Source organism: Poecilia formosa, unplaced genomic scaffold (genome assembly GCF_000485575.1).
Source record: "Poecilia formosa unplaced genomic scaffold, Poecilia_formosa-5.1.2 Scaffold115, whole genome shotgun sequence".
NCBI classification, from domain to species: Eukaryota; Metazoa; Chordata; class Actinopteri; order Cyprinodontiformes; family Poeciliidae; genus Poecilia; species Poecilia formosa.
The window spans coordinates 1,223,954-1,247,261 of NW_006800054.1; the positions used below are offsets into that span (position 1 = coordinate 1,223,954).

Sequence of the window (23,308 nt, forward strand, 5' to 3'; positions counted from 1 at the left end):
TTTTCAGTCCGAGCAGATCATGGTTAGCATTTACTTAATCTCCAAAAATACTGTAGGTAATTGATGTTTGTTCATATCAGAGCAGACTGACAGGACTGTTTTGTGTTTCGCTGTTGGAGTTTTCAAAGAATCCCACCGATAATGGATTCATAATTGCTCATATTCTTGCCATTCTTCCATGCTCAACCCTTGTATGTCTGTTCTACTTTGCTTCAATGATCTTTTAACATGCAAATTATTTGAATTAATGGGGGGTGAGGCACAGGAGAGCGAATCTGAGAAAGCAGATTATCAATCTTTAGAATAAATGTTTGTGAGTTAGAAGCAGCGTGTTTTTTCAGAAAATTAAATTTGATAGCGAGTTTATATATAGGGGAATTTAAAACATGACATTTAATGCTTAGTTGGTTGCATTTGTTGACTCTGCCAATTTGATCCTAATCACTGGAGATTCCAGAAAATAAGCAGCCCTCATAGATGTGGTTAAATATTAAATTTATCGTATAAATTGCAAAGAGCAATTTGGCACATCAGAACTCAAGGTTCTTGGATATTTCTAACATGCTGATTTTTCACCATAAATCATCCTGAAATCTGTTACCATGGTAGCCCAGAAAAAAAGAACCATGTTGCAGAAGGGAGAGATGTGATTTGAAACAGGTTGTAGAAAACGCCAGTTAAATCTGGCTTTCCCAATCCTCTTAATGTCGAATCAAATCATTAACTGTGGATTTGCCTTTCTCCCGACCCTTTACCTTATTTCTTAATTATAAATGCAGCTGCATGCTGTCTAAGATTCTGCTGTTAAATGCAGAAAATCATCCGGCTCTCCAACAAAATGTGAATTCTGAGCCAGCACAAGCTCTCATATCACTGCATATTGTGCCAGTGGTCAATCATGAGGTGTCTTTCCATTGCAGTGCCCTATCCCAAGCAACAAGGTTAGTGTTCTGGGCCATTCTTCTACCTCCCTTATTTCCACTGCAGTAGAAGTTCAGCGTCACATTTTTAGAGTGGTCTTCTACACAAGAAACCAACTCCGGTGTAGACCTTGGAGCATAGTTGACGTTTTGTGGTGGGAGGCCTCTAAATGTTGGTCCCTGATTATTCCCAGTATTTTGCTTCCTTCAGTCATCTCCTTCATATTTTAAAATACATTTTAAAATAAGAGTAATTGGTATGTCACTTGCAATGCAAACCATCCATCCACACCCAGTCATTCATCTTTATTATCACAGTGTGATACACTGCTACAGTACATGCATAAAATAGTTAACCCTAGGGGAAGTTTTAATTAAAAGAAATAAATAAAATCTGGGCTTTCACTCGTCGTCTTCTGCGGAGTGATAGACAGCAAACGCTATTGGCAAAGTCAAATTTTAAGATTTGTTACAGACTTGCCTTAAGTCGGAATGAAACAGACATGCTGCAGCTGCATGGATGATTAACTGGGGCTTTGCTTTGGGGCATGCTGTATTAGTGGACTACGATCTTCCTCTAAGTTAGGACACAATTTGGATTCAATTCTAGAGTGCAAATGGTGTAAATTAATCATAGGTTGTGTCTTGAGATCACAAATTCTGATGTTGCTTTTTCCATCCAATATTCGCTTCTCAATCTAAGGAAGAATAAACACAGAAGTCTGCCTGGGTGAATCTCATTCAGGGTGCATTCATGTCAACCCCGTTAATCTGCTTTAGTTGAACTCTCGTTTGTTTGCCTGAAAAGCAGGATTTGTTTGGGGAGGCGTGAATGCGTAACTGAACTCTCATGCGGCCCAAAAAAGCAAACTTTGGTCTAGCTAGAAACCTAGGTCTCAGTTGGGTCGAAGGGACCTATGGTGCAGGACAATTACATAGTTGAATCCCAGGTGAACTGGAGTTTGGTTCAAAAGCAGAAAGTGGATAATAGCAGAGGGAATTCTGGGTAAATACAAGCAACACAAACTCTCAGTCTCTAGCGGGTAGCTTGAGAGATGACTCGTGGTCTTTAGTCAAAACCAACAGAGAAATTCAACAACTGCTAAACTTTGATGCTACTCCATTTCTGTCTACATTTTGTGGGGGAGGAAGTCAGAAGTCTTCATGTTTTCTTCTGTGGTTCTCGGTGCAGCGCCACCACAGATGAGAGGGTAAACATGCTGCTCAAAGTGTTTGGTTCGTTTGACACAGCGAACCGCATGAAGTAAGATTTTAACAAATGTTACAATTTTTGTCTTGAAATCCAACCGATTCTACTGGACTATCAAGTGTTAAAAACGCTCTTTAAGTTTGTAATTACAGTTTCCTCTGGGTTTAAAGTTACTCTATGCACATAAGTACAGTGAGATCCTCTTCAAAAAGCATCTCACTGGGCCAAAATATTGGTCTTATTTAGGTCATTTCTCTGTAAAAAAAAAAAAATTATCATAAGGTGCCATCTGGTCAGCTGCACAAACAAGAAATTATACAAACCAAAACTTGTCATTTTATTGTATAGCTTTTGATGAGTAAAGGAGACTGGAATCGCAAGTCCTGGGAGCCCTTGGAATTTGTGGATTTAAACTTTTTGCAAGGTAAGAAGATTAACATTGATATATTTCATAGGTATGCTTAGCTATCAAATATTCCATTATGGAGAAGAAAACAGAACTCAAAGTTTTATCTAATGAGCTACCTGAGGGAGGTAGCGAAGGCTGATGATTTTAACTGCACCCGCAAGCATTGGCTGCCAACTGGTAACACTGAGAAGGTGTGCAGACAAAAGAGAACTTTTGTCTGGCTTATCTGGCTAAAAATATATATTTTGAAAAGTTTTCAGCTTCTGTCTCTCTTTTTTTTGGTACGGTTATGAGCTTCTGCCTTTTAAGCCTTTGTCATGGAGTTGTCTGTGAACCCAGAATCGCAGTGGAATCAAACCATGCGTAAATACCCGATGGAGGGACTTAGCTTTGTGGCTGGCCTGGAAAGACCGTGGGATAACCCCAGAGGAGCTGGCCTAAGTTGCTCCGGGGAGAGGAATCTGGGCCTCCCCACTTAGGCTGCTGCCCTCTATGATCCAACCCCGATAAGCAAAAGGTAATAATAATAACAATAATAATAATTAAAAAAAACATATTACAGGTCTTGGTGAGGGTTTATTTCCCAATAGCCCATTACTGGCATGAATCTGGATTATAGAAAATGCTGTATTGTGATGGTAATGTAAAGTAGCCATGTGTTTCTTTCAAAAATTAATCTCATTGGCCGTAGCCAATAATATAAGCATTATATTGAGATGCATGTATATGAGATTAGGAGTTACTCATAAAACGCCTGAGGCTTCAGCATAAGATTTAATGATGCCTATATGTTTAGCTAAAGAGGATTTGCTGAACAATTTGTTTATAATAAGTAATTTTTAATGATAGCTTGCTTTTCATCTATTGAGATTACTGCATTAAAAGCAGTTTCAGTTGAACAGATCCTCAGTTTTTCCTACTTGTTTTGTCTGTTTTTGCAATGTTGCTGCTGTTGCAGACATTTCTATATTGTTACATGATAAATCAATGAGTGAACATTGCCCTCAGTAGAATAAATTGGGTCTATAATAGATGGCTGGATGGTTGGATGGAGTGAATGATCACATAGCAGGTAATATTATGTAGAAAACGATTAAAATTGTCAGATTTGATGGGAAGCTGATGACTCGATGCAACACTGACAATTTAGTTTCTACATTGAATCCCATTAAGGAATAAATTCTCACATCTCCAAATTTTGTTTTCTGTCAGGAAACATTATCTTGACATGGCAGCATACATGCAGATAGGTTGCAGACAACAGCTCGGGCTGAGACGTTTAAGGTTTCTGTTACTCTTTAGCCTTGCTGCACTGTGAGACTTAACAGCAGTGAATAGTCAGGTTTAAGTTGGTGTTTGCTAATGAATCACTTTTTTTTTTCTTACGATTTGATTGTATCCCCTTTTTTTTTTATTTTATTTCCAGAGCCGAGTGTTTACAATAACAGACTGAAGCATGAACAACAAATAAATAACTGAGCCCTGTGTTTGTCTGAGCAGAATCTCGTGCCATTTTAGGAGCTCTGCAAACAATTTCCTGTCAGGTCAAACAAACAAAGCTTGGTTTATAGGGTGAGGAGAAAGGAAGTGTATCTCAACAATATTATCAGAGTTTCATACTACTATCATTTTTACTTGTGGGTATCTCATTAAATAAAGTTAAAAGGAGGTCTTTGTCTACATCTTCCCGAGGACTGTTTGTTCAAATCAAGCTGCCTTGCTGTGACACATAAAACACATCTTCCTTTAGTGTTTTCCAGCTGCCTGTGGCTTCCCTATGATCACCCGGAAACCACTGGGACACAGTGACTGAGGACTGACCTTGTCCAGGACAATCGTTCAAAGTTATTGAGCTGGGAGGGCAATGACAATTGAGGAATGCTCGGCAACACCAGCGAGAATACATCACTAGCCAAAATTGTCTGGATATTGACCCACACGAAATGAATTGACTCATTTTTGCAGCTGCCACTGCCGAGATCCAAGGGAGGCATACAAGAGAAGACATAAGCAGCCATTCTGTGCAGGTTATGCAAAATCCCACTTATTCTATTCCCATTCCTTTCCTTCACAAAGGAATGGGAAAATTTGTATATAAACCATAGTCTCTTCAATCATATTGGGTTTCCTTTATACAGTTTTAGGGGGGTTGTGCTGACTGAATGAGCCCTACAGAATGTATTTCTTTATTAAGGGACCCTCAATATTTGGCATGCAGTTGGATGCTTTTTGTTTATAAATTTGCATTTTCTGACTTGATTACCTGGCCTTTGCAGAGCAAACATTTTCCTGAGGAGACTGTTGTTGGACCACAAGTTCACAACAGACAAACTATTAACATAGATCGTTTTAAAGGGCAGTTTTATGGACTTTCCAGGCACATAGTAACTGTGCTACTTTCAATTTGTTATAAAAAATGATGTACATGTCAAGCACAACTTATAAGAAAGTTGACTTGGGGAAATTGACGCCTTGAAATTGGCCCTTGTCTCTTTAAGAAGCTCCTTGTCTTTGCAACACTCCAGGTTTGTTTTTGATGAGGTCATATCACTATAACATGACCTAAGGTTCAAAAAATTCAGTTTTACAAAATGTCCCAAAACCCCCTTGAAGATGGAGATGAGATGAAAATTATTTAATTTCTGCACGACTGAAAAAAAAGACAATTCTGAAAATTTTATGCTAACTAGACACACCACGAATGGGATGAGCATCGACTCAAAGCAAGAAAATAAGATAAGACAGGCTCTCCCTGGAATCTGTCGGCACAGATGCACACAACAAAGTCAGGAATGGTCGTAAAATTCATGTTGGATTTACAACGGTAATTGTAAATTACACACAAACATTTATCACTTGCATGTAAATTAACAGTTAATGTAGCAGCAGTTAACTGTAATTTATCAGCACAAACAGCTCTTTCAGTTGAGCAGTAACAAAACACTCGCTCACTCTCATGCAGACACACACGCACATGCCCCCACGCACACACACACATCTAAACCCACTCCGCTCAAAGGAAAGGAGGATAACCCATCAACAAAATGTTACCTGTTTGTTTACTGTAGCTTGCAAATGTGGGTGTGAAGCTGTAGTAGTAATTTTTAGCAGCAGAGTTTCATAAGAGCAAGGCTCACAAATTCTGAATAAAACATTATAAATGTTGGTTTTGTTCTCTTATACTACAGTATATTTTCTAAAATTGTTTTTCTTTATTTAGCTTTGTGTGAGATTAGAAGGGATTGCAGTTTGTAGTCGTGTTTCAGTTCTGTTAGTACAGGTGGCTCAGTGCTGGACGCTTTGCCAATCCAAAACTCGAAAACGGACTCGGTAAACAAGCTGGTGCTCCTGAATGTGGCAATATCAGCTTCACTGATATTGCCATTGTAGCATTGCAAGAACTAAGATGGTAACTGGAAACTATAAGCTTTCAGAGTAAAAATTAAAACATATATTTGTTGTAAGTTCTGTAGGTCATTGTCATCATATTTATTTGATGCAATCAAAAAATGATCCCAAAACAATTTGATTGAACATTGTTGCCAAGCTCTTGCAGAAGCGACTCAATTCATGAACATTTTTTAAAAACACATTTTGATCACTCATAGTTGACTTACCTTGTTGTTCAATGAAATATTTACCTTTCACCTGTGGTCCACTGCTGTGTTGAAATTATGCAATGATGAAATTGCTCCCCAAAATTTCAGTAAACTCAACTTCAATCTCCAATCTTTTTTGTTCGACAGTCTAACCTTCCACGCTCCATAAGTGCTCCTGTTTAGCTGATTGTAACCTTGTTTTCATCTTTTCCGATGCTGGAAATGTTTGTTTTTTTTTGTGTTCTCTGCACTGGTTGCGCTGGTGCATTGGTTTGCATTGTTACACACCAAGAAGCTCTCTAAATTCAATTTTTGCCAGGGTTTTTCTGTGATAGACTTTGCATGTTTCCCTCCGCAGACATGATTTTTCTTCAGGTACACACGCATGCACAGAATGTTTCCAAATGTTTTTAAAACTTGTAAAGGAAACCATTGAAGTGTGTGTTTCCATTAGTGGTGGCTTGTCTCACTTGTTCCTTTTCTGTTGCAGTACTCTGACATCATGTTTTATTTTTTTTTCTGTGTTGAATATTTTCAAACTATTATCTAACTCTAAAGATAAAATTTCCCCTTCTGACTAACTCTCTAAAATGTGGTGCAAATTTTAGATTAACCTATCTGTAGTTAAATGATTTAATTGTCTTTCAATCTTTATGCATTGCTTTATATTGATAATTATTTATATTATTTTTTTACAGGTATTTTTAAATAATTGATAAATATAAAATTAAATCTTTACGTTATTATATTACTATGCGAAAGAGTGGGTATTGGTTTAGGAATAGTCTGTACAGTGATCATTAATGGTTATAACAATCTGAATTGCTTTAAAATGCTTGAATGAAGTTTTAAGTACTATACTTTTCAGCTCATGAGTTCCTTCTGCATCTATTTACCATTTCTTCCCTACATTTTAATCTAAGAGCAGTACAGAGCCAATAGGAAGTACAAAACTGTCCAGAAAGAACTTTTCATAATAGATTCCCTTTAAATAATAAAAAAAAAAACATAGTTCATATTTTGTGTTGCTAGATAGCTTAAATTCTGCTTTGTAGTTTGTGTTTTTCAATCCTGATCCTCAATGCACATGAACTTCCATGATTTACATGTTTTACTAGTCCAGCTCAGCTAATTTAAATTGGTGGCTGATTAATAGGCTTTTTCTGAATCATCTGAATCAGGTGCGTTAAAGCAGAGAAACCTCTAAAACATGCCGGGCAGTGTGCCTCGAGGATCAGTGTTGGAAAGCGCTGCTGTAGGGGCTGGAACACCAAATCTACTTTGAGTCCATGACTACAATTAAGATGCACTGCTTGTCAGGATTTGTTTGTGACAAGGCAAGGGAATCAAGTAAAACTGATGTGAATCCTAATCTAAAGATGAAACTCAAGCTGTTGGATATGATTGCATTTCAATGTGTCAGATGAAAATGGTGGGAAGGTGGTGAGGGGTGGTTAATGTACTTATCTGAAAAGCAAAAGTAAAAAAGAAATAATCTAGTCAAAAGTGGTCGGTTGAATTGAAATTTTCTCAAAACCGTGTTATCTGTCAAAAAAAAAACAGGAACAGTTATTTTGAGGCTGAAAAACTTATATAGCACAGGCCATATATGTTGCACTCTGAAATCTGAATACATTTTGAAGCATTGTCACCTTGGTGCTCACCTTGTCACTGTCTTAGTTACAGAGGTCATAACTGTAAATAGGAAATCATAATAGGCTCTATACAGTATGCTAAATGAAGTGCAACAGAATCCATTAGAGGCTCTAAACCGTTGTCATGAAATTTGGTTTAAAATGAGAACAAACTTTTCTGAGGGGAATTTCTTATTAAACCAGGCTTCCTTTGCACACACACACACACACACACACACACAAATTTGACCTCTGCATTTATCCTCTTGGTAAATAGTGAACATCAAACTAAGAGCTATGAGCTCTTTCAGCTCGGATACCAAAGGGAGCATAAGCACACACTGTTTTGCTTCCAATAAAAGAAGTACCCTACAGTTTTTTCAGAGCACTAAAATCTGAGCCAAAAATATGTCAATTTTTTTGTCATTTCATTTTGGTAAAGGAGATAAATGATAATTATGTTTCAAACTCCAATTGTTAATGATAAAATAAAAAAATTAGTTTCGTGACACTGCTGTTCCTCGGTAGCTATTTTTAACAACAATAATATGTGGAGTGAATTTCCACCAGAACTTTAATGTCGTCATTGTTAGCACATTCACTTCACAGTAAGAGAGAGTAACAGTAAAAGTACAGGGCAGCGGCTCGAAGTCCATAGAATGAGGATGGGATACAAAAAATGTATGGCTGGTTCGCACAATAATGAGTATGAGAGTTACTCTTTTCAGCAAGTGAGGTTGCTGAATGATGAAGAAACTATGTAAAATGAAATTAATTGCCACACAGCATCAACGTGTTTGATTGCGCCTTATTTACATCCTCATCATTATTAGAATTTGTCACGGCTTCTCGCTACGCTGGTCATTTTACTACGTCATGCATTTCATAATAATTATAAATGTGGATCATCATATTTCAGCAGTTCACTGTGATTGCCTGCTTGTAGGAATTTGTTTTTATCTGGTGAAAGAGCCAATGTAAAATGGGGAAGTATGCTAAAGAGCTCTATAACCATATTACAGAGAACATCTTTTCTTACTATTGTTTTTTTAACGCCGTCTTTCCCTTCTTAACCGTCCCACACATGCTCTTTCACAAGTGTTTTTTAAAATAATTATTATAAAAACTTTTTTTTTTACTTTGTGGCTTTGGGAACTGGCAAGCTAACAGGACACCCTCATCACATCACTGACATCTGTCTCGCTCTCCCCAAGCGTCGAGCTACAGGAGGTTTAAGTCACCCTTAAGATCATTAACGGTGCTCCTCACTATTCCTAACATTTTGTCACAACAGAAGCTCTCTTAAGACCTAAGATACTTTGTGTACATTGCATTGTATTTACTCTGTGAAATTCAAGCCCATCTATAGCTCATATCTGCAGCATAGTGTTCACTAAACTAAATAAAACCAAATTAAAGGCAAACATGTTAAGTCCTGCACGAAGTCAAAACACACAGTGAATATGAGAAACTGCAAAGTAACTAAAGTGATGGGCTGCAAAATATTGATGCTCAACACTGTCAAGGGAGTAGCTGTTGTGGAGGTTTAGAGCACAGATGGCAAACATGCATTCCTTTCTAAATCATAACCTTGTCCTCAGGACAACCAGGCCCTGGAGAGAGGATCAAAGAGCCTTAACATTTTATAGCAGGGCAGAAACAGAAGCATATGACACTTTACAATTTAGACTCTTGAATTTAGTTACATTCAGCATACCGTGTTTTAACTGTCTGTGCGTCATTGTTTTGTATGTTTTGCAACATTTTTTTTTTGCCGTTTATGTCAGAGGGTTTTGAGTTTCAGTTACCATATTGTTTTTTTATTGTGTAGATTTAGTATTTTCAAAATTTGGAATCTCTATGCACCTCACTTTATCTGGGTCCTCCAAAGTCCCCTCGTATAAGATTAAGATAAATAGTTTGTATTTATTATTGCAAAAATGTAAATTCCTTTTACTTTGCAAAATTCTGTTGATTATTAAAACAGAATAGTAAAAATCTAAATATGTTAAATCTAAATATGTTTTGAAATTAAAGTTGATTCTGAAAACATGTCAAAAGACATTTTCAGATTTTACCCACAAACCTAAATGGGCATTTATATAGTTTTTTTCTCTGAAATCCAAATTGTCAAACTCATCCACCAAAGGGGCCAAAAGCTTATATAAGTCGAAAGCAAAATAAGTTTTTTTATTTTTCTTTCTGAGCATTAGTGAAAGTGTTGTTAAGCTCAAATGAGGAAAAAAAAACTTATATTCACCGGTTACGTTTCCTTTTCTTGTTTTTTACACATTGTGTCTGACTACGGAAGAGGCATCTTTTAAATCCCCGGTCTCATTAGGTGTCAGGTTGTTCTGGGTAGCAGGGGAGACTTGATCAGAACAGTGTAAATCTGATTTGTTGCTTTGATCAGTGGAGCGGGCGAGTGTGTTCAATTTAATTTTTCACTTTGGGATGTATCAATGAAATATGGTGGTGGAGCTGCAGGCCATCAAAAATGTTCTGTCCAAGAAAAACTCTTATAATGAGAAGACAGACATAATGTTTTTTTTTTTTTTTTTTGTCACAGCACTGCATATGCAATCTGAAGATACTGTCTTGTTTCTGCACTGCATTGCCCTGGCAGATATTAGATGTTATTTGCCATGCTTGGTGATGGAAAGCCTTCGAATCTGCCTGTGATAACTCACACATTGTTCAAATCAAAGACTAAACAAATCAATGTTAGATGTCAGGGGGTTTTTTTTGAATTAGGGTGCACTTTCATGACTGTAATTCAAAAACACAAATTTAAGCACATTAGTCATAGGATCAAAGAATCCAGCAGTTAGGTACCTCTGCTTTTTGGCCAATACAATATTTCGATACAATGCCATCAAACCAATAGATCAAATATACAAGAGAAGCAAACGCCATTTCGACATGTTCGTTTCACCTTTTAAAAATAATGTACTCCAGTGTAACATTCAGATTCAAGAATCTCAATCCAGAATTCTGTGATAGGATAGAAATTAATTAGGAATTATAGAACGATGATTTGTGTCAGGGAGACCTGGATCTCAAGAAATTATTCAGTGACTCTCAGTGCAATATAAAAAAATTTGCAATGCAATTGATGTGCTTCTCAACCTTTTAGTGAGTCAGCAGAGAGCAGAAAAATGACTTTTGTATTTTAAAAATATTAAGTCAGCAATTAATCTTTAACAAATGGGTCCTTATAACTGCTTACTAATGGAGCATTGTAAACTTAGTGATATCAACATGATGCAGACTGTAAAAACTGCTACAGTAATAATAATAAAGCAGTTTAGCTGAAGTGACAATTGTACTCAACTATAATGTCAGAGCAAATTATGGCAATTCAGAATTGTGTGCATAAAATTACACCATAGTTACCAGTGTAGTTACCCCAAACTTGCACCTTAAGGATAGACAAAAGGTCCAACATATGGGACCATATCAATGTTTTGTAAGTTACAAGTCTTTTCATTGAAGTATCAAGCCTAAGATGGACAAGTCCTGAGTGGAATGGTAAGTACTAAACAAAATTTTGAGTCTTACACAGATAACAAGGCCAACAATGTAATTGAATAAAAGAGGAATGGGCAATAAATAAATACATAATTTTGAGAGTTTGTAGTGATTTAAAAGGCTATACATTGAGAGGGGACTCGTACTACACTTCTGTAGGGTCTGCAGTTGTGGGATGGTGGGCGTTGCACCATGCAGTGCCTCATACCACTGCCTTGGTGGTCACACCCTCCTCCCTAACTTATGTAACATCACACTTCAGTAGAGTCTGCAATCGAGGGAATGACGGGCGTTGCACCATGCAGTGCCTAGCCCCCTGCTACTTTGATCCCATCCTGAACTGGAATTTTAATGCACTACAGACAATTCTGTCAGAATCTCCCTTATTCCTTACCTGCACACACCTCAGCCACAACCCCAATTTCAATGCACCTTATACACACAATATTCATCACAATATTACATTTTGCCACATACGCAGATGTAAATAAAGTGGACTGGATGGGCTGGGTTTGGTGGGTGGGGTGTTGTTTGTGTGGAAGCTCGGGCTGCAGTCGGAGTGGTGGGCTCCTGTCGGCAGGATCCAATAATTAGACTTCTGGGGCACAATGAACTCCAAAAGATATTATTAAAAAGAGGAAAATGAGAGGCTGAGGATTGCATGTGTAGAGGTTCTGGAAAAACACGCTTTCATAAAGGCCTGGGATTGGATTGGGAGTAGCTAGGCATGATAGTTTTTCCAAATTTTAATTCCACAATTTCTTTGGAAACACTTTCATTTTTAATCCGAACAGATTAGTTTCACTGACACAATTCAAATTCAAAAATACTTTATTGATCACAAAGGGAGATTAAATAATTATTTTTATCATAATCCTAATACTATGATTGCGTTCTGGTATTGGCATACAGTAACATAATGGTCTGTATTTTGTTAACTCTTGTGCTTTAGCCATGAACCTTACTTCTGTTCTGTTGTTTTTGTTTTAGTTAGTATTTTGGAGGAAATCTTAAACTTTTTCATTAAGTGGATTTTTTTGTGCTTTATTTAGTTCCCCTTTGTATTCATTCAGTGTTCATTATTTACTTCCCCTCAGCTCTATAGTTTATATCCCCACTCATCTGCAATGCCGTTTATTGAACTTACCTGATTCCCAGGTCAATTGATTGCAACATTCCTCTGCATTTTTAAACAGGTATGTTTCTTTCACTCATCATCGGATCTTAAGGTGTGCTCTCATGCTTTGTCTTTCTCCCAAGGTTTTCCTTCTTCTGGTTTCCGTTATTGTTTGTACTTGTACGATCTGGACTTTCTTCAATATTTTAAACATGTCTGTTATGAAACACCTACTTAACCCCTACTTTGGTTTTAAATAATTGCTTCTATGCTTGTTTGGTAACTTAAAAAATACAGGCATTTCTAGCTGACTAAACTGACTGCATGAATGCAGCGTTTGTTGCTTACTAGTTACACAACATTTAATAATACTGCTGGTTCGTTCACCAACATTTAACCCTTGAACACTCACACCTACAGGAACATAGGTGAAATAAAAAGGCTTTGATGGGTTAAGGATGCTAACAGCTATCTGTAAACACGTTTGCCACCTGAGCCACAGACCTCCATGGGTAAATCTCACTGTGTTAAGACACCCTTTGCCCTTTATTCAGGGACAATTGTGGCACCGAGTCATTTGAGACTTTAGGTCTGTTCTGATGAACACCTGCCTGCTAGTTCCGTTTGTGGTCCAACATGAACAAAGCAAAAACTATTGTATCATCTTATTAAATGTAAACAATTGCGGTGGACAAAGCGTTTCAAATCCTATGCAGCATATTATACATTTTGTAATTAATTTACATTAATTATGTTTTAGATACAAAATCTGCATGGCTGAAACATGGATCATCAGTGTTACATTTTTAAACCACAGGGAAAGAATTTTTATGATATACATTTTAAGCCATGGATGTATTTATGTGGTCATGCATAGTAACTGTCACTGCATGCTGTACTCAATGCTGCCCCTGGAGGTTGTTAAAATGGTGCATTGAGCAGATTCATATTATTTGCTCCTTGTCAGCTCAGTCTTAATTTAAAAAAAATGATTATACACTACTCAGAATTACATTGTCATTGCATTTAATAAATATCGCTCACATTTCTGTGTTATCATTTCATGAAAGTTATAACATGATGTTTCTGTGATGCACATACCAGATAAAGGTGACATATTTCTTGTTAAAATTGCAAAATACTGTAGTACAAAACACAGATTTAGAAATATTTGTAAAGCCAAGAACTCATGGTGCATAGAGTGCAGTTGTATTCCTGCATTGCAATTTCCTATGTTTTCAAATTGGTTCTTACAACTTCATTTATTTATAGAATATAATAGTCAAATTAGCCATTGTAATCATTTTAAGAACTCTGTGACAATGACAGTTATTTGCTTTCCACAACAACTAAGGCAAACCAGTGATGACAGTATACTCAGGACCTCAGTGTCACAACCAAACTTCAGCTGGTTCAGTGCGTGGGTTTACTGAGGGTTGTAAACTAATCCAAGAAGGTAGTAGAATTTTTCCAGAAGTCAATCTGTGCAGCACCCTGTCCACTGCAAGTGAAGCCTGGTGTAAGAAGACACTTAGTGGCTGGCTGTATCCGCTAATTTACCCTTTCGTACTAAAAGTGTGTCGGCCGGTAATGTGATGAAATCAGCCAAGTGCAGAGCACTGTATCATGCTGGCAGCGCGCCAGAGATAACAAACGGTGGCCAGCTGAGACACTTACCCCTCTGCAGAATCTCACAAGAAAAAATGAAACACGCCAAATTTTGCAACACACCCTGTCATGATGATGACATTTGAGACTTAAATACTGTTGCCTATATGAAAGCACAATTGTAGAATGAAGCAGACAAGACATGTGGAGAATGGGGATGTAAGGGCAAGGTCCCCCTGCTGTCTACTGACAATCAAATAGCTTTGCTTTGAGGGCTACTGATGCCATTTCCCTTCTCTCCCAGTTTGATGCTTGGGTTGAACTTTAATAAGTTGTCTCTGCTATGTCTACATGTCTAAATTAAGCTGCTCCAATTTGATCTGGCTAGACATCACTTATATCCAGCAGTTGAACAGGTACCTCATGCACTTTCTTCTAAATGCCTTACTTTATGGAACTTAGAATAATGTATTTGGTGAAAAATGCATTATTCAATGTCACAACCAAAGCAACACCCTCAGATTGACTGAGGGTGTTGCTCAGAGGTACACTAAATTAAAAGTGTATCTTTTAATTTAGTGTAAAAGGCACACTAAATTACTACATAAATATCCACCTCCTTTAGTGCACCTGGATGCTCTTTCTGCTTCAATCACAGCACTGAGTTTGTGTGAGTATGTCTCAATTATTTCTTTTCCTCCCTACAAAACAGGTGTACCTCTGTCAGGTTGCTTGGGGAGCAAGTATGAACAATTCTTTTTAAGTCCAGACTCAAATACTCCATACCATTGAGAATCGGGCCTTTGATTTGAGCACTCCAGAACATCTGTTTCGTTTTCTTTTAAATAAATAAAAATAAATCTCCCATATTTTAGTCTTATGAAAAACTGGATCAAATTATCAGTCAGGATTTATCAATATGTTTTTTTTATTGAGAAGACTTTTTGCAATTCTTTCATCGCCTGCTGCTGAAAAGCATCCTTGGAGCATAATGCTGTCACCACCATGGCTCAAAGTGGAGATAGTATGTTTCTGATGACGTGAAGTGTTTGGTGCTTACCAAACATTGCATGTACTATTGTGACTAAATAGCTAAATTGCTTTCTTTTATTCATTTAACAATTCACCTTTGGGATCAACAAAGGTTCAATTTTGTTTCAATTGAACTGAAATGTTTATGTCATCAGATCTTTTGTCTTTGTAGACCTGTCTAAAATATTAATTGCAGATAAATGAGGCTAAAATATAAATACACTACTATTAAAAGTAGTAACACACAAGCTGCAACTTGTGTTAAATGCACCATAAAATCTAGTTAACTTAATACTTACTAATTTTTCATAGTTTTAAAAATGATTTAAGCCATGAACGGTTTTGTCTTTTATTTTGGTTAAAATACAGTTTATTTGCCGCAAGTTAGTTTGAAACGTAAATCGAAAAAAATGTGTTCTGTTTACAACCTAACATGTTATGCTGTCAATCTTGCATTTTCTTCTATTTCGTTGGTTGATGTAAACCGAATATCCAATCATATGTTTGAGGGCGGGACCTAAGTGGGGCAAGTGAAAGGTCATCTGAGCCTGCTAGATTCGACTGCCATGCTAACTAAGCGGGAAATGGCATTAAAACACCTGTGGATGTAGTCTACAGTCTTGTTTTGGAGTGTCTAGCCTTCGGATGTGTGAGTACATGATGTAAATGATTTCTGTGCTTAAATGAAATGCTAGAAGTGCATAACGCTAATCGCGAGTTAGCATTAGCAATTTTTTACGCGAGCTATTGTAGACTGTACATAGTGTTTACTCTTCTTAGCCAGACTTATGAAGTTACACGAAGACCTTTATCGCACAGATCGAAAGTAATTCTCTGGACACTTCTGCTGTGGGTTGAATGGACGAATTTTCCCAGTGAACTTCATGTGGCCTGTGATGTGAAGTGAATTCCAACTCGGCTGTGGAGTGGGACCTGCGTGGTCACGGATAAGGCCTCATCCATCTCTCGCATCTAAGCAAACTCCAAAGGATTTGTGAGTAAACTAAAACATGTGCATTTATTTTCTGCTTGGTTTCAAGTGACCTGACCACAAACACAAGGTGCATGTCAGGCCTGCAACTGGTTTTTCTTTATTTCAGTAAAATACTATTATTTTAATGGTCAAGTTCTGAACTGAATTTGAAGGGGAATTATCTTGTCGAAATGTGATATTCTGTTTTTCATTCTTTTTATTTTTTTAGTTTGTATTACTAATACCTTCATCTTTCCCCTGTGTTGAAACACATTGTAAATCGTTTCTAATTTTTATTGTACGTCCTAATATATTTTATTTACAATTTTCTTTTTTGACGTTAAACATTTTAGTTGTCTTAATTTAGTGTACATAAGGTTAAAAGCTGAAATTCATTATTCTTTTCACTATTTTTATGTCTCAGAGGCACTGCCATAATTTAAAAAAATCAAAAGCTGAAATTCATTATTCTTTTCACAATTTTTATTTCTTAGAGGCACTGCCATAATTAAAAAAATCACAAATAAATACAAAAGATCAAAATTGTTCTCCTGTTAACCAGTAATTGCTTAGTAGTGATAGTACTAACATTCCCAGGGCCCCGCCCAGAGGACCTTCACAACAACAGGGGGTTAATATCTAGCTACTTGTACTGGGTGCTACATTTGTTGCTTGGAGTATTCCTTTTTTTTTTTTAAGTTTTTGGATTATAGTTTAATCATAAAAAAAACATTTTTATAGACATTAAATCAACAGTTTCAAACTCTTACTAGTCAAATACACACTTTCTTTTCAGTTAAACCTTTTACTAATAATTCATTCATGCAGGTTTTGGTACTTTGATGAACCCAGTCGTGGAGACAGCGGTAAACATACCGAGAACTCAATTATCCCCAACTCTTTTGGGAAGACTCCAAAGCATTCATAATATCCCTAAAGGTACCATTTCTCTAGGGATGCCTCAGTCTGCCTTGTAGGTCTACTGTGTGCAAAACATCCCGTTCTGACGATGTACTTATCAAATGTTCGAACCACCGCAAAACAGGAGGAGCAGCACCTCTGTTCTGTTTCATTTGGAAATTAGCAAGCTCTTCACCCTAATTTATTTCACAACAATTGTTTCACAAATCAAGAGAAGTTGTTTTTCCCCTGCCCCAAAATAACTTAGTCATTCTTTTTCCACAGGTTTATGCTACACCCTGTGGGCTTGCATAATGCTTTGTAAAATTAATATGACATTCTTAATGCTGAATATTTTCATTAATTTTGGTTTTGACAATTATTCTGCTTCCCAATGTGACACAGTGGGACACCAAAAAGGTAAGATTTATTTGGCTATTAAACGCATACCAATGCAATGACAATGAATTTATTTCCAGACATAATTAATTTAAACACAACAACAAACCCTGTTAGCATAATTATTGAACTTCATCAGCATGCTTCACATGATAAGATATTGTTTAATGAATGTAAACAAAACACTGCCATCACTGTGTATAACTTTCAACGCAGTAATATTTATTACCCCAATTAAATGTAGAAAGAAGAGTGAAATGTATTCAGACTGGATTGAGAGTGTTGGGCTGTTAATTTGACATCTATGTAAGCCTGTAAAACAAATTACTCCTTCATACAGACAAAGTTTTGATACACTATCTGCAGTTCCTCATTTTTGAGGGGAAAAATAATAAAATATAGCTTTCGGATCCACTGTTGTGTGGAAAATCATTTCAGTTCATTTTAAAATAATTGATATTAACATTCAGAGATAAACATTTGGATTTTCTTTCAGTCTCCCTCATTGGTAGCATTGCCTTTTGTACAAAATACAATTGCAATGTTGAATGAGATTATCCTCTTTTGCTCAATAACTCTTTAAAGAGCTTAAGTTCTTTACCAAAGTATTCACTCCCTTTGAACTTTTTCTAATATTGTCACACTACAACCACAATCTTGAATGCATTTATTTATGAATAAGATGTGATAGGTCCATTTGATGGACTTGGGAAATGGCCAAGGTCATTATTGCCTAATGATCCCTTGATATAGGCACCGATACCTTCACCCACCCTGCACATACAATGGATGAATGATGTGAGTTCGCTACAGATAGTCATGGGTAACTGTGAGGTGAAAGAGAAAGAATAAAAAAACAGCAAACAAATGAATGATTGAAAAGAGCGGGATGTATTTGTGTTCAGTCATTTAGGCATACTACAAGGCAATGTAACTCAAATTCAGTCAGAATGGATGGTAAACGTCAGTCGACACAGATTTTCCAGAACTGTCATGAATTCTCATGTGGATTTAGGTCTGCCCATTTGATGGCCAATAATAATCTATTTAAGTCCTTCCTTCGTTGTTAGGGTTGTTGTAAGATGAACCTCAGTCCTAGTTTCAAGTCTTTGTAGTTTTTTCAGTATGCCCCTATATTAGTTTAATTTGTTTTCCCATCAGCTCTGACAATATTGTTTTGATATCATTCTGAAGTTATTTGAAATTAACATATAATTAATTACTACCAAAATGTATTCTTAGTAGGCTACGTTAAGTCTGAGTACCAGAGTGTGAGAACCACGGCTTTACTACATACATTGTAGTGCTTGATGTAGAACACGCATCAGTCTCTGAGACACTGAAGATGTTCCAACAGTTATAAATAACAAAATGGCCAATCTAGATACTAAATAGGTCGATATGAGTAATTGTAGCTCCTGTCAGCCAAGTTCCACTCTGCTAAAACCTTTGAGAAATTTGTCCATTCATGACCCACAAAGATTCCTCGTATGTATACTATGCACAGAGCTGTCTCAGCAAAAGAAAATTGTTTATCAATTCAGTATGCACCAACTGGCCAATTTATTAAAAATATTTGTCTAAGCACAAATGGCAAATCACCCAATCAGATAGCAGAAACTCCATGCATTTAAGAATGTAGATGAAGTAAAGACCACTTATCTAAATTCAAACGAAGCATCAGAAATTGCTAAACCACTAAGATAGTCAAGTTTATGAAGAATTGTTCGAGAGACTGTTAGTTTAGCTTATGTCGGCGGTCAAACAAAAACTTGCTACAGACAGGGTTTGTGGCATACCACCTTGGAATATGAAGCATGACGTACCCTAACGCAGATGTAGAAGACCACACAGGTTGCCATACCAGTGAGGAACAGAAAACTATAGTTCACACGGGCTCTATAAAATTGGGCAACAGCGGATTGGGAAACATTACCTTGTCTAGTGAGGCTCAGTTTAAAGTGATACATTAATATGTAGGACCAGAATGTGGTTTGGACAACATGAAAGCATTGATATATCCACCCTTACATCAGCAGTTTTGGCTGCTAGTGGATATGTTGTGGTGTGGGGGGAAATTCTCTTGGCATACTTTGACCCCTGTATCAGCAGAGTATTGTTTAAAGACCACAAGCAACTTGAGTGGTGTTACCGACAATATATATCCTTTATTTGACTACAGTGTAACCATTTTTGGATGCCTGGTAGAAACCAGGTCCTTGTTCTACGCTTTGCTTCAGAGCATTTGGAACTTCAGCTATTACTTTTTCTCGATTCTGCTGGCATCTTTGACTCTGTTGCTCCTTCCATAATTGAAACAATGCAGCAGGATTTAATCCTTCCTTCATAAATTAGATCAAAGTCCTAACTCCACAGTTTTAATTTAAATGTTCATTACCTATCACCCATCCCTCATCTGTAACTGATACACCTGCGCAGTGCTTTATTAAACATTTTCATTTTAATTAATGACTTGCTATTTTTCTACCCAAAAGCATGATTATGCAAGTGTGGTTTCAATCACTGTGTTCCCCCTTTGCTTCGCTGATACTTAATTTGTATGCAGCCACTTTCATTGCCTGGCCCTAGGAGAGCAGAGGTCCATATAATGGTTATTTCAAGAGCCTGGCTTTGGATGATTCAAAGGGATGCAACAAAACTCAGAGAAAATTCAGATAAGTACAGATGCATTAATCAATGCTTTGGTATTTCACAAAAAAAGCCAGCATTAAGTTCAAAGTCGGGGACAATTTTTAGCCAAAGACACAATGAGGGTGCAGTATAATCTCCACGTTTACGTGCCATTTTTATAGACCTTTCTTCAGTGATGTGCATAAAATGTGTTTAATTAAAGAAACGGAATATGATAAAAAATAGAAACGTCACGCCTTGGTTTTCCTCTTTGTCATTAATATCCTAGGACAACAACTATAAAGCGGAGCGCTAAGTGCTAAAACCCTGTATAGAATATGACATGAGTCTTTTTTTGGATCATCCTCAGAGATTCACCTCTCGGCTCTTAACTGAGATCTTATGCTTAATTATGCATGTAATGTTGTCGGAGGAATTTTCTCTAAAGTGTATGATCTGGTTTTTCTCTGTTTGATGATAAGATCCATTAATTCATCTGATACACACTAATATTTTAACATTCAGTATGTGAAAGAGAACATGGCTGCTGGCTATATTGATCTGATGAATACAACCAACTGAGCTCAAGCACAGTTGCTTATTTTTTGAGAATGGGGGGGGTGGGGGGGGAGAAGGAGGTTTTTGTGAATTACTGTGGAAAGGCTCACCAAGTGATTGGTGATTGTCTCATGACCTCACTGAATTGCATTTTTCTTCTGATATTTGTGCCTCAGATCCAGGACTCAGAATGAATGTTTGTGCTATTCTATGAATGTATCATGGCTGCAGCTATTTTAACTGGCTAGTGTTGGATTAGTTTAGAACATGCAAAGAAGTTTAGTAAGTACGTATGTGGCTCTTGTCAGCAAATGCAGGAAATTGTTAATTTTTTGTAATAATTTTACATTATAGGAACTTGGTTATACTTTTGGCCACTTTAACACCAACAACTGTGTCCAGCCTGTAAGAGACTTTAATATGTCTGTTATGGATGGCCTGCTAGTAATCTACACAGCTCTCACACCAATCACAGTGCATATCCCATAATTCACAGCTACTTGCAGCTAGAGAAAGAAGTGCACAAGCTGCTCTTGGGAGTCGGGCCTGCTGTGTTCCCAAGTTCACATTTCTCCGATAGACTGATCAAGCTACACAATGAGTTCACAAAGGATTTAGCTGACTTTGAAGCCCAATAAAATAATTTAGAGGCGTCATGTAATCTATTCACGTTTGATGTGGAGAGAGCTCCAGCACTTACCCAGATGGAGTTTATAGGACTGCAGATTAAAACCCCTCACCGTAGGTCCCACACAGTTGTTGCCCTTCTTCCTTAGGATATTGGTCCAATTCCACCTTCAAGATGCTCGAATGCTCCAAGTGTTTGGAAGTACAGACGGACGGACTCTGTGATGAAGATGAAAAAGTCAGCACACAAAATCTGTCTTACAGCTGCACACCTCCAAAGTTTTCTAATGATTTCTGCAGCCCAGAGCTTGACACCAAACAGAGATGAACCTGTCGACAAATTACGCCAGGCATGCTTTCTACGTCAAGAATATGTGAGATGAACATCTTGAAAGTTTTTTTATATGAGAAAGATAGAGAAATAGAGAGAGAGAGCCCTGCTGACAGTTCAGTGCCTTACTAGCCAATGAGGATAAAATCAACAAGATATTCATGAATCACTATCACTTCGACATAGTGAAAATCAATATTTCATATATGCAGAATGGCATTTTACCATCCACAATGAAAATGTCAGCTATCTCAAACATTATTCTTCCTCAGACAAATGACTTTGTTTTTTTATTTATTTGTATTGGGTTTGCAGCTGTATCTACCCACAAAGGCATACTTTCTATCTAGCGAGAAGCTAAGTTCTTACTAGGAGAATATCTAATTTAAGTTATCTGTGATTTAAATATGAATATGCAATTGTTGGTACAACATCAAAGTGGCTTGCCAGGCCCATAGGCTGATCATACTTGGCAGCTTCCTGTGATGACACAGCAAACTAGTAGTGGTTGGATCTGCATGATATTGTCCAGGAAGCTTGATTTAATTTCAGTTGTGCAGAGTGAAGGTGAACCAAATTAAACTGGTGAAGTAGTGAATATTTCGGCATCCTCACCCAATCAAACAGATTTAGCCAGGCCGACCTGGTGTGAAAGCATCCTTATTTAAAGTAATACAGTTTCCAAAAGAAATGTTGAAAATTGTTCTGATTAATTTGACCTTTCTTCCAGTCACAATCACGGAGAAACTGCATTTTTCTCACCATTTTCTAAATCGTAGGTGAGACTTCTTTGCAATCAGTTCCAATCAATAAACCCCTCATTTGAAGAAAAGAAGGGATTTGTTATTAAATCAAGTGCAAATTATGTGAATTCATGACGAGTCAAAGGATCTAACAGCTTTAGAAGTCGTGCATGAAGCTCAAAAACACAAACATGGTGTACCTATGGCGCAGGATGAGCTTTAGTACTCCAAACACGTCATACTGGAGCACAACAAGGATGCTGAGCCTGAATGCTTAATTTGCGGCCAGTGGGATGCTTTATCCAGAGATATAAACAAGTGCAGGCCCTATTGCATGCGTCGTCACGTGGGGCGAGCATGGACTGAATTGTTAAACAGTGCGGGACCTCCTTGTTAACCCCCAGAGTGCAGATTCCAAGCATTCATTCAAGAGAAAGTCCCGACTTTGAAAATCCAGTTGTGCATAGCAATTGGAATCTTAACTCCAACCATCTAGCAGAGGTACGCATCAAAAGCGCGTCATTACATCCAACTCTTCAGAACCACAACAAGTCCTTCTGAATTCAAATAACAGACAACAAAAAACTGGAGTTTTTGTCCTGCGAGCATCAGATAAAAAAAAAAAAAATTCTGCAAGTACATTTTTTATTGTGTTACATGGGGTTGAGGAGAAAGCATCAGCTGAATTCGTGTGGTGAAATGCTGTGCAATTCTTTCCATTTTCATCCTTTTCACAGAACTGTTCTGAATGTATGTATTAAAAGATAAATATAACACACCAGTAAAAGTTGTTCCATCTTAAACGTCTGAGCTTTTGCGTCCTGTGATTTTAAAAAAAAAAATTTTTTAATTTTCTTTTGGGATCTATGTATCAGATCCGATGCTGTTATGTGACGACTTGCATGAAAAATTCTTCACAATTGAATCAGTATACTTTTGAGCTAACCAGTTGTTTTGGATGCATTTTTTCTCGTTTTTCTTTTCCCCATTTTCCATGTTCAAACATCTTTGTAAATACTACAGACAAAATGTAAATCATTTTCATATTAATTTATTTATAATTTATTCAGTTGCTGAATAAACCCA

At 37.1% G+C, this 23,308-nt stretch overlaps 1 protein-coding gene across 2 annotated transcripts in view; it reads left to right on the plus strand.

The window, feature by feature from the left end:
* Positions 1-15,569: 15,569 nt before the first annotated feature.
* kdm8 (lysine (K)-specific demethylase 8) overlaps positions 15,570-23,308 on the plus strand; it is a 116,336-nt gene continuing 108,597 nt past the window's right edge. Inside the window, exons 1-2 of one of the 2 annotated variants that reach the window (XM_007560479.2) lie at positions 15,570-15,709; positions 15,880-16,054. The gene's annotated coding sequence lies outside the window, so the exon portion shown is untranslated. The remainder of the gene's footprint in view (positions 15,710-15,879; positions 16,055-23,308) is intronic. The other variant, XM_016675507.1, reaches the window with a different exon arrangement.